The sequence below is a fragment of the Harpia harpyja genome, chromosome 3, assembly GCF_026419915.1.
Source record: "Harpia harpyja isolate bHarHar1 chromosome 3, bHarHar1 primary haplotype, whole genome shotgun sequence".
NCBI lineage: Eukaryota > Metazoa > Chordata > Aves > Accipitriformes > Accipitridae > Harpia > Harpia harpyja.
In genome coordinates, this window is record NC_068942.1 from 50990517 (window position 1) to 50998263 (window position 7747).

Below are 7747 nucleotides of genomic sequence, written 5' to 3' on the forward strand. Positions count from 1 at the left end.
AGTCCTTCTTGCAGTTCCTGCCAGAAAACATGATCCCACATGGGCTCTTTTCCAGAGGCTGCAGTTCCTGCCAGAAGACGGCTCCAGTCCAGCACAGGCTTGCCATGGGCTGCAGCTTCCTTCAGGGCATAACCACCTGTGCTGGTGTAGGGTCCTTCATGGGCTGCAGTGTGGATATCTGCTCTCCATGGGTTGCAGGGAGACAACCTGCTTCACCATAGTCTTCTCCAGAGGCTGCGGGGGAATCTCTGCTACAGTGCCTAAAGCATCTCCTCCCTCTCCTTCTTCACTGACCTTGGTGTCTGCAGGGCTATTTCCTTCAAATTTTTCTCACTTCTCTCTCACACAACTTCTGCACAGCATTTCTCACCCTTTCTTAAATAACATTATCACAGAGGCACCATCAGCATCACTGGTGGGCTCAGCTTTGGCCAGCGACGGGTCCATTTTGGACCCAGCTGGAACTGGCTCAAAAGGGACTTTGACTGCCTGGCAGCATATGGTCTCTGTGTGCGATTATAGACAGACAAAGCTCCAAAATTTGGCTTATTTATATTGACGAAAAACATGGGAATGTCTGGGGCAAAGGCTGCTATGTGTCTGGGACATGGGCACGGATAGTATACATTTACGCCCTCATAAGTTACTCTGCATTTTTGCAAACCACTTTGATAATACGATTCAAAGGGATATGGGGGAATGTAACTCTCCCTTTGTGGGACTGGCTCCATGCAGCTGGAAGATTGCAATATTTCTCCAGCTTGTAAGTTATTCCACTACTTCGATAGTCTATTTTACAGATATGAAGTAGGTGCTATCCTGTATCCTCCTGCCACTGATATCCCCTGCTGAACCCTCCAAACGCTGAGCCTCATTAAAGTTCACCTGCAATAATAAGTCTCTGTGTCAGAAATAACAATTTGGTAACTGGGCCATCTGGTGCAACCTCCATCGTCAGTGACTGAATGAGCAAGGAGCAAGAGATGAGGTGAGATGGCTGACCAGGGTGCAAAGAAATGACATCACTTTGTATCAACGAGGATCATGCTGGGCATATGGACTCTGTATCGAGTTTCTTGTGTCACACCCTTGTGTTGGATTGATAACCAAGCTAATGTGTCCATTTCTTGTGATGCCCGTTCCCCACTCATAGCCCTCATGAGTATGTGTGAGACCTCCTGTAAAAAAGAGGAGTGAAGATGATACTAAAGTGAGAATATCCAAAATTAGTGTTGCACATAGCACAGTGAGTCATTCATGATCAAATTGACATACATGTGAAAGTTCACCTGGGGGTAAGGGGTAGAGTGTAATGGTGAATTCAGAACAATTTATTGTAATTTTATTATTCAAAATGATGTCACTCGCCATGGTTATCATAACATTGTATATTGCAGTATTATGTATTAGACAACAATATGAATCATAAACTGGCCTCCATATAATCTGTATAGTAATCTGCTTGAAATCATGGGGTAGAATGTAGTAGGCCACTGCAGAAGACCTTGTAGCAAGGAGACAATGATTTCAGGCATAATCTAGGCAGAGTTTAACCATAGGCCTTTGGTGCAGAGAGTCATATGTTAGCATAAGTAAGTGACTGATAAATAACCCGAGGACATATAAACCTTGCTTTTAACAATACCATGTATATGCACTGCTTGTGAGCGTTCGTTCCTGGGCAGATGTGCAAGACGCACACTCTCAGCAAACCTTGGTGTACCATTGAGAATTTTCGGTATCGTACAGGTAAAAGATAAATAGCTTTGTTCACTTGGAAGGATACTACAAAGTTGTGAAGAACAGTGAGGCCACTGAACCTCACCACAGAGAGGAACTCTGCACAGCATATTGAGATCAATGAAGAGAGGCTCGTCCTATGGTGCAACAACTGAGTTTCCCAGCATCAGAAGGGATGTAAGATTGCTATCACTGTAAGGTTGCTATAATTTCCATCTTTTACACAATAAACCAGATACACCAGGCTTGAGTGTCCGTGCCTGTCTTATTGAGATCCAAAAATAAGTAGCACCTCCTTGGTGGAAAACAATATTGTGCCAAGCACTCTTTCATCTGACTTTCTTAGAAGTGTTGTGTGCAAGTTTTCCGAGTTTGCTGGTACAAGATGTTAGCCCAAAGACAATATAATATAAATTCATCCTAGTCACCAATTGCCTGTATTTCATTTTCTTGTGTTATAAGCACCTTATTCTAGTATAGAGAACCAAAACATCTTTGACTGAATTTCCCTATTTTGTGCCACTATTAAAAATGTTATTCCCATTTTGGAACAGGCCCATTTAAGTTTTATGATTCAATTTGTTCTCGATGTTATTAAAAAATTACAAAAACAAAATATACCTGCTAATTGTCTTTATTTCCAAGCCACCCTGTACCATTGGGTGAGTTGACTCAGAACTGAAGCATAGGATTAAAGTTAGAACTGAAGAATGTTCAACATTTTTGTATATAATTCATTAATATAGACAGACCTACACTTTATGTTTTGTGGAACTGATACCTATACCAATGTTAATGTTATGAGGAACATTTTATATATATGTATATCAAAATACAAAATTCATTTCCTATCTAAGTTTGGAATGTTATTCTGCATTATAGCCATCATACATTTAATACTGTACCTTAAAAAATTTACCAGATGCTCAGGTGGCATTTGTTGAGTGCCAGCAATTGTTAAAATTCATTGTGTATATCCATGGTGATTCCTATTTCTGTTTAACAGCACATTAATTTTTTCACCTCAGCTTTTCTAACCCAGCAGTGCTTGAATATTCTCTAACATTCTCTGCACAACAAATCAACCTGTACTGCACCAGTAACCATCCTAACCTGTGTTGAAGCACACAAACAGAAATCTAGTCATAGTCCTGTGATGACTTATGCCAGCCTTGATCTCCTTACTGCATTGCCCGCCTGATATCCTCCAGGATAGATGCTGTATTTGGCTTCTAGAAATTAATGGTGGAATTTGGAAGAATTTCTTTCCCATTCTCTCTTTTTGTAAGTTTTAATCACACAAAAACGTGCAAGACAGACAAACGTTTGTAGACGAATGTAAATCACCTATAGTGCTCTCTTGTTTCTGAACAAAAAGGCCAGTATATTACAGATACAACTTTTAAAGCCCCTGGAAGTAAGCAGAAGTAAAGCAATCTATTCCTCACTGCATTCTTCACCCAAAACAAAAAAAAAATCTGATTGATTTTAAGTTGGAAAATATAATTCAGTGAGGTTTATATCTCAGGTTCATCAGAGGATTCTCAAGCTGTGCAAACAATCCAAATTAAAATTGTCAGTATTCAAAATACAGTTGAAAATTTTAAAAGCAGTAAACATAATTTCAAAAACTGAAATAAACTGAAGTAAACTTGGAGCAAACTACAGAGAAGTCCTAGACTTTGTAAAATATATTCTTGTTTCTTTGAATTTTTAGTGTGGTAACTCTTAAAATGTTTTGGCCCTTCTACCTATATTGGATAATACATATGTACTGAGTAAATCAATCCAAGCCTCCCTTCTCTTAAGACACATTCCAGTTTTCCATCCTCAACCTGCAGAAAAAAACAGCTTTTTTAGAAAAAGAAGTGCTTCGCAGAGCTCTGAAATGGCTCTAGGTGACCAAAACAAAAGGGTAGTGTGGCCTAAGATTTTTTCAGACAATAACTTAGTCCAATTTCCTTTGGTTTTTTTTTTTTTTATGTTACAATACATGAGCTGTTTCTATTTCCTCACAAAATGTCAATCATAACCAGGCAATTGACAAATCCACTGGAATTAACAATTTTATAGTTGCAAGAGAGAAAATCATTAAGTAGTTTTAAAACCGTCTTGAAAATACTCTGTTTGCATTTTTCGCTTCTCATTTTGTTCAAATGTACATGGTGGCAACGGTCAGACTAGATAGTAAAATTTTGCCTAGAGTTCAAGATTTCATTCCCTCCAGTGGCATGCTAAGACCCAGTATCATCCCCAGTGTTAACACTGTAGCACAGAATGGGAGTTATTGCATAGTTAGAGCTCTTCTAGTTTGGTTAAAATATTACCTATATGATAGTAACTTTTCTGTATGGTGAGAATATTATTTATAGTGAAGTTATCAACTGAATTCTGTTTGAACTATAGATATGTGGGCCAACAACTCAAATGCCAGGGGAACAGTGAAGCTGAAATAGATCTAAAAAGATTTAGTGTTAATCAATATATGGAGGGAAATCTATGCAACTGTTTAGAGATTAGATATTTTCCTCTCTAAGAGACAGAAATTTTACCTTCAAATTCACAAATTCCTCCAGAGATTCCAGGATCATTGATTTGGGAAGGGCTGGCAGCCCTCAGTCTCTTTCTATGACAGTGCTGCAGATGGTAAAGCAATTATAAATACAAGCTGTGGCTTCTTACAAAATTGCACTGAATTTTTTGAGTTTTTTACTTATTAGTCATAACTAAAAATTACCAGCTATCTGAGCATAATGTATGTTGTGAAAAAGTAATAAGTAGTGAATGTTTCAAAATGAAAGCGTGCAACAGGACATTCCCACAGTGTAAATCATTTTCAAAGCAATACAAAGCTTTGGCCCATAGCATTTGGATTCTTCCATTAATACCACCCCCTCCATGCCCCTCCCTGGGAATGCAAGAAGTTAAAAAGATGAAAGTTACTTCTGTGATTTCCATACTCAAAGATTTTATAGGATTGGGAAATTTACATTTATTTGGTCTTTAGTGATAAGTATATAACAAGAATTATAGCAAAAAGACAGTATAATTGTCCAGAGAGGAAATAAAAGCCCTGCATACTCTTAAGTGGCTTCACCTGGGCATGGACAAGATGTATCCATACTACTGAAGGACAGTATGAAGGACACTGCATTGCTGACTGTAATCTTCCTTCTATGCCAGGTTTGCCAGTGTGATAAAACATTCCTCATAATGAAGTAAATGCTTCAGTTAAGACCTACACAGCCTTATATAGGTCTCTTATTTCTACTCTTCATGATCACAAAATGAGCTTGAAAAAAGTGCTGTGAATGAAAAATTCCAAGACTGGCAGTCTCCCTCCTACAGTGTGGCTCACTATGAAAATTTAAAATGATTATCTAAACCATTCCTGTTTTTACATGTTCTTGACATTTTTCATAATTTTCTTACTTTTTTTTCTTCATACAATCAGAAACTATCTTTTTCTCTGTTCTATATACTACTATCTTAATATATGCTATGGAAGTACTGCTTGCCATTCCAGAGTTAAGAATGATCTAAATTTATATGTAAAACAAACATCAAATGACCTTATTTTGTACCAAAGCTATATTCTGCAGGTTTTTTCTGAAATTTCAAAGTAAGTTTCCATGGATGAATTTTAAAAATTGATCATAAGTTACTTGGGCTTAACATATATTGCTCCTTTGTTTTCAATTATCCTCATAATGAAATAGGTATAAGGATTTTCTATGTGTCTCGGTTAAAACTTGTAGGATTCTTTGGTACAGCTTGTACTTCATGTCTGTCCTGGTTTCGGCTGGGATAGAGTAAATTTTCTTCCTAGTAGCTGGTATAGTGTTATGTTTTGGGTTCAGTATGAGAAGAATGTTGATAACACACTGATGTTTTCAGTTGTTGCTAAGTAGTGTTTAGACTAAAGTCAAGGATTTTTCAGCTTCTCATGCCCAGCCAGCAAGAAGGCTGGAGGGGCACAAGAAGTTGGGAGGGGACACAGCCAGGGCAGCTGACCCAAACTGGCCAACGGGGTATTCCACACCATGTGACATCATGTCTAGTACGTAAACTGGGGGGAGCGGGACTGAGGGGAATCGCCATTCAGGGACTAACTGGGCATCAGTCAGCGAGTGGTGAGCAATTGCATTGTGCATCACTTGTATATTCCAATCCTTTTATTATTATTATTGTCAATTTATTATTGCTATTATTATCATTATTAGTTTCTTCTTTTCTGTTCCATTAAACTGTTCTTATCTCAACCCTTGAGTTTTACTTTTTTTTCCTGCTTGTCTCCCCCATCCCACTGGGGGGGTGGGGAGTGAGCAGCTACGTGATGCTTAGCTGCTGGCTGGGGTTAAACCACAGCAATGTCATATTGGATGAAAGGTTTTTTCCTCCCATAGTCTCATTCCTGAAGTTGGTTCTTCTACCAGGGATGATGAGCACTATTCTGCTGCAAAAAATTCCATACAGCACTGTCTTCTTTCAAAGCTTGCCAACTTTTAGGTGATTATTCTGAGATGGTTATCTGCCCCCCATTGTTTTCAATTTGTTCTTAAGAAAGATGTCTGCTGGCTTTTCTCTCTGGAAACAATCAGAATTTTTAAAGAGAGCACAGCACCTTAACTGCATCTCATTAAGAATAATAGGAAATGGTAACCATTTTGAAAGGGAGTGACAGATGAGCTTCTCTGAGTATTTTACCTCTGGTGAAAATGGTAGTAGAAATGGCTATTTAACTTAAGTTTTTTCAAAAGTTTATTTGAAAAAAATCTCTTTTTTTTTTTTTTTCTCCTAAGGTTGGATTGAATAGCCTCTCCCTGATAGGTTTGTTTAATTTGTTTTTATATACCTCCAAGAACAGAGATTTCACAACCTTGCTCACTAATTAGTTTGTATATTTAACTATCCTTATAATAAGAAAGCTTTCTTAATATCTAATGTCTAAATCTTCCTTCCTGTAAACTAAGACCACTTTTTCTTGCCCTATTTCTTGCCCTATTTCTGTGGCATAGACAATACTGTTGTGTTTATAAAAACATTTTGTTTGATACTGAAGAACTCTTATATCTCTGAAGTATTCTCTAACCTGAAAAATTAGTTCTTTCAACCTTTCTGTCAGTCATATTTTATAAATACCTTGCCCTCTTAATTATCTTCCTCAGGACTGACCCCAGTTAGTCTGTACCCGAAAGCGTTATTCCCCAAACCAGCCAAAATACTCCATGAGACCTTATCAATGTCATATAAAGCAGAGGAATGATCTCTATGCATCAGATCCGTTGCACACAGTGAAGTCTCTCTAAATATGTTACATAAGGAGTTTATCTTTCCAGAATTATTTCCCATTTCCAGCTACTTATTTCCCATCTTGTACCTGTGCATCTGCTTTCACTTTTCTAAGAGTAGTACTTTGTTCTCATCTAACTGAATTCCATTTTCTTGATTTTATATGATTTCTCCAGTTTATCAAGATTACTTTGAATTCCAGTCCTCTTTTCAGTAGTGTGTCAGTTGTCCCAACTTGGCTGTCTGCAGTTCATGTGAATTTATGTTTTATTTCATCATTCAAGCTAGTGTTGAAAGTGCTGACCAGAACAGGATTCGGGACAGACTTTCTAGTCAGACAATGAACCAGTGCTAATTAATCTCTGAGTATCATTTTTAACTGGTTTTGTACCCATGTGGTGATTTCATCACAATGTTTGCTTGCTTGCAGAAATGGTAACTTTTCATTCCAACATCAAAGTATACCACATCTATTGCCTTCTGCCTTATCTACTAGGCCAGTCACCCTGCCAGGAAAGGAAATTTGGCTGGCTTGACATGATTTGTTCTTGACAAATCCATGTTGGCTACTTCTCATCATCTTGTTTTCCTCTAAGTTTTTCTAAATTGATTGTTTAGTAATTTATTCTACTATCTTTTTAAGTATCAAAGTTAGTCTGTCTGGTCTGTAAACTCCCACTCATTTTATTCTTTTAAATTGGCATAATCAAACATA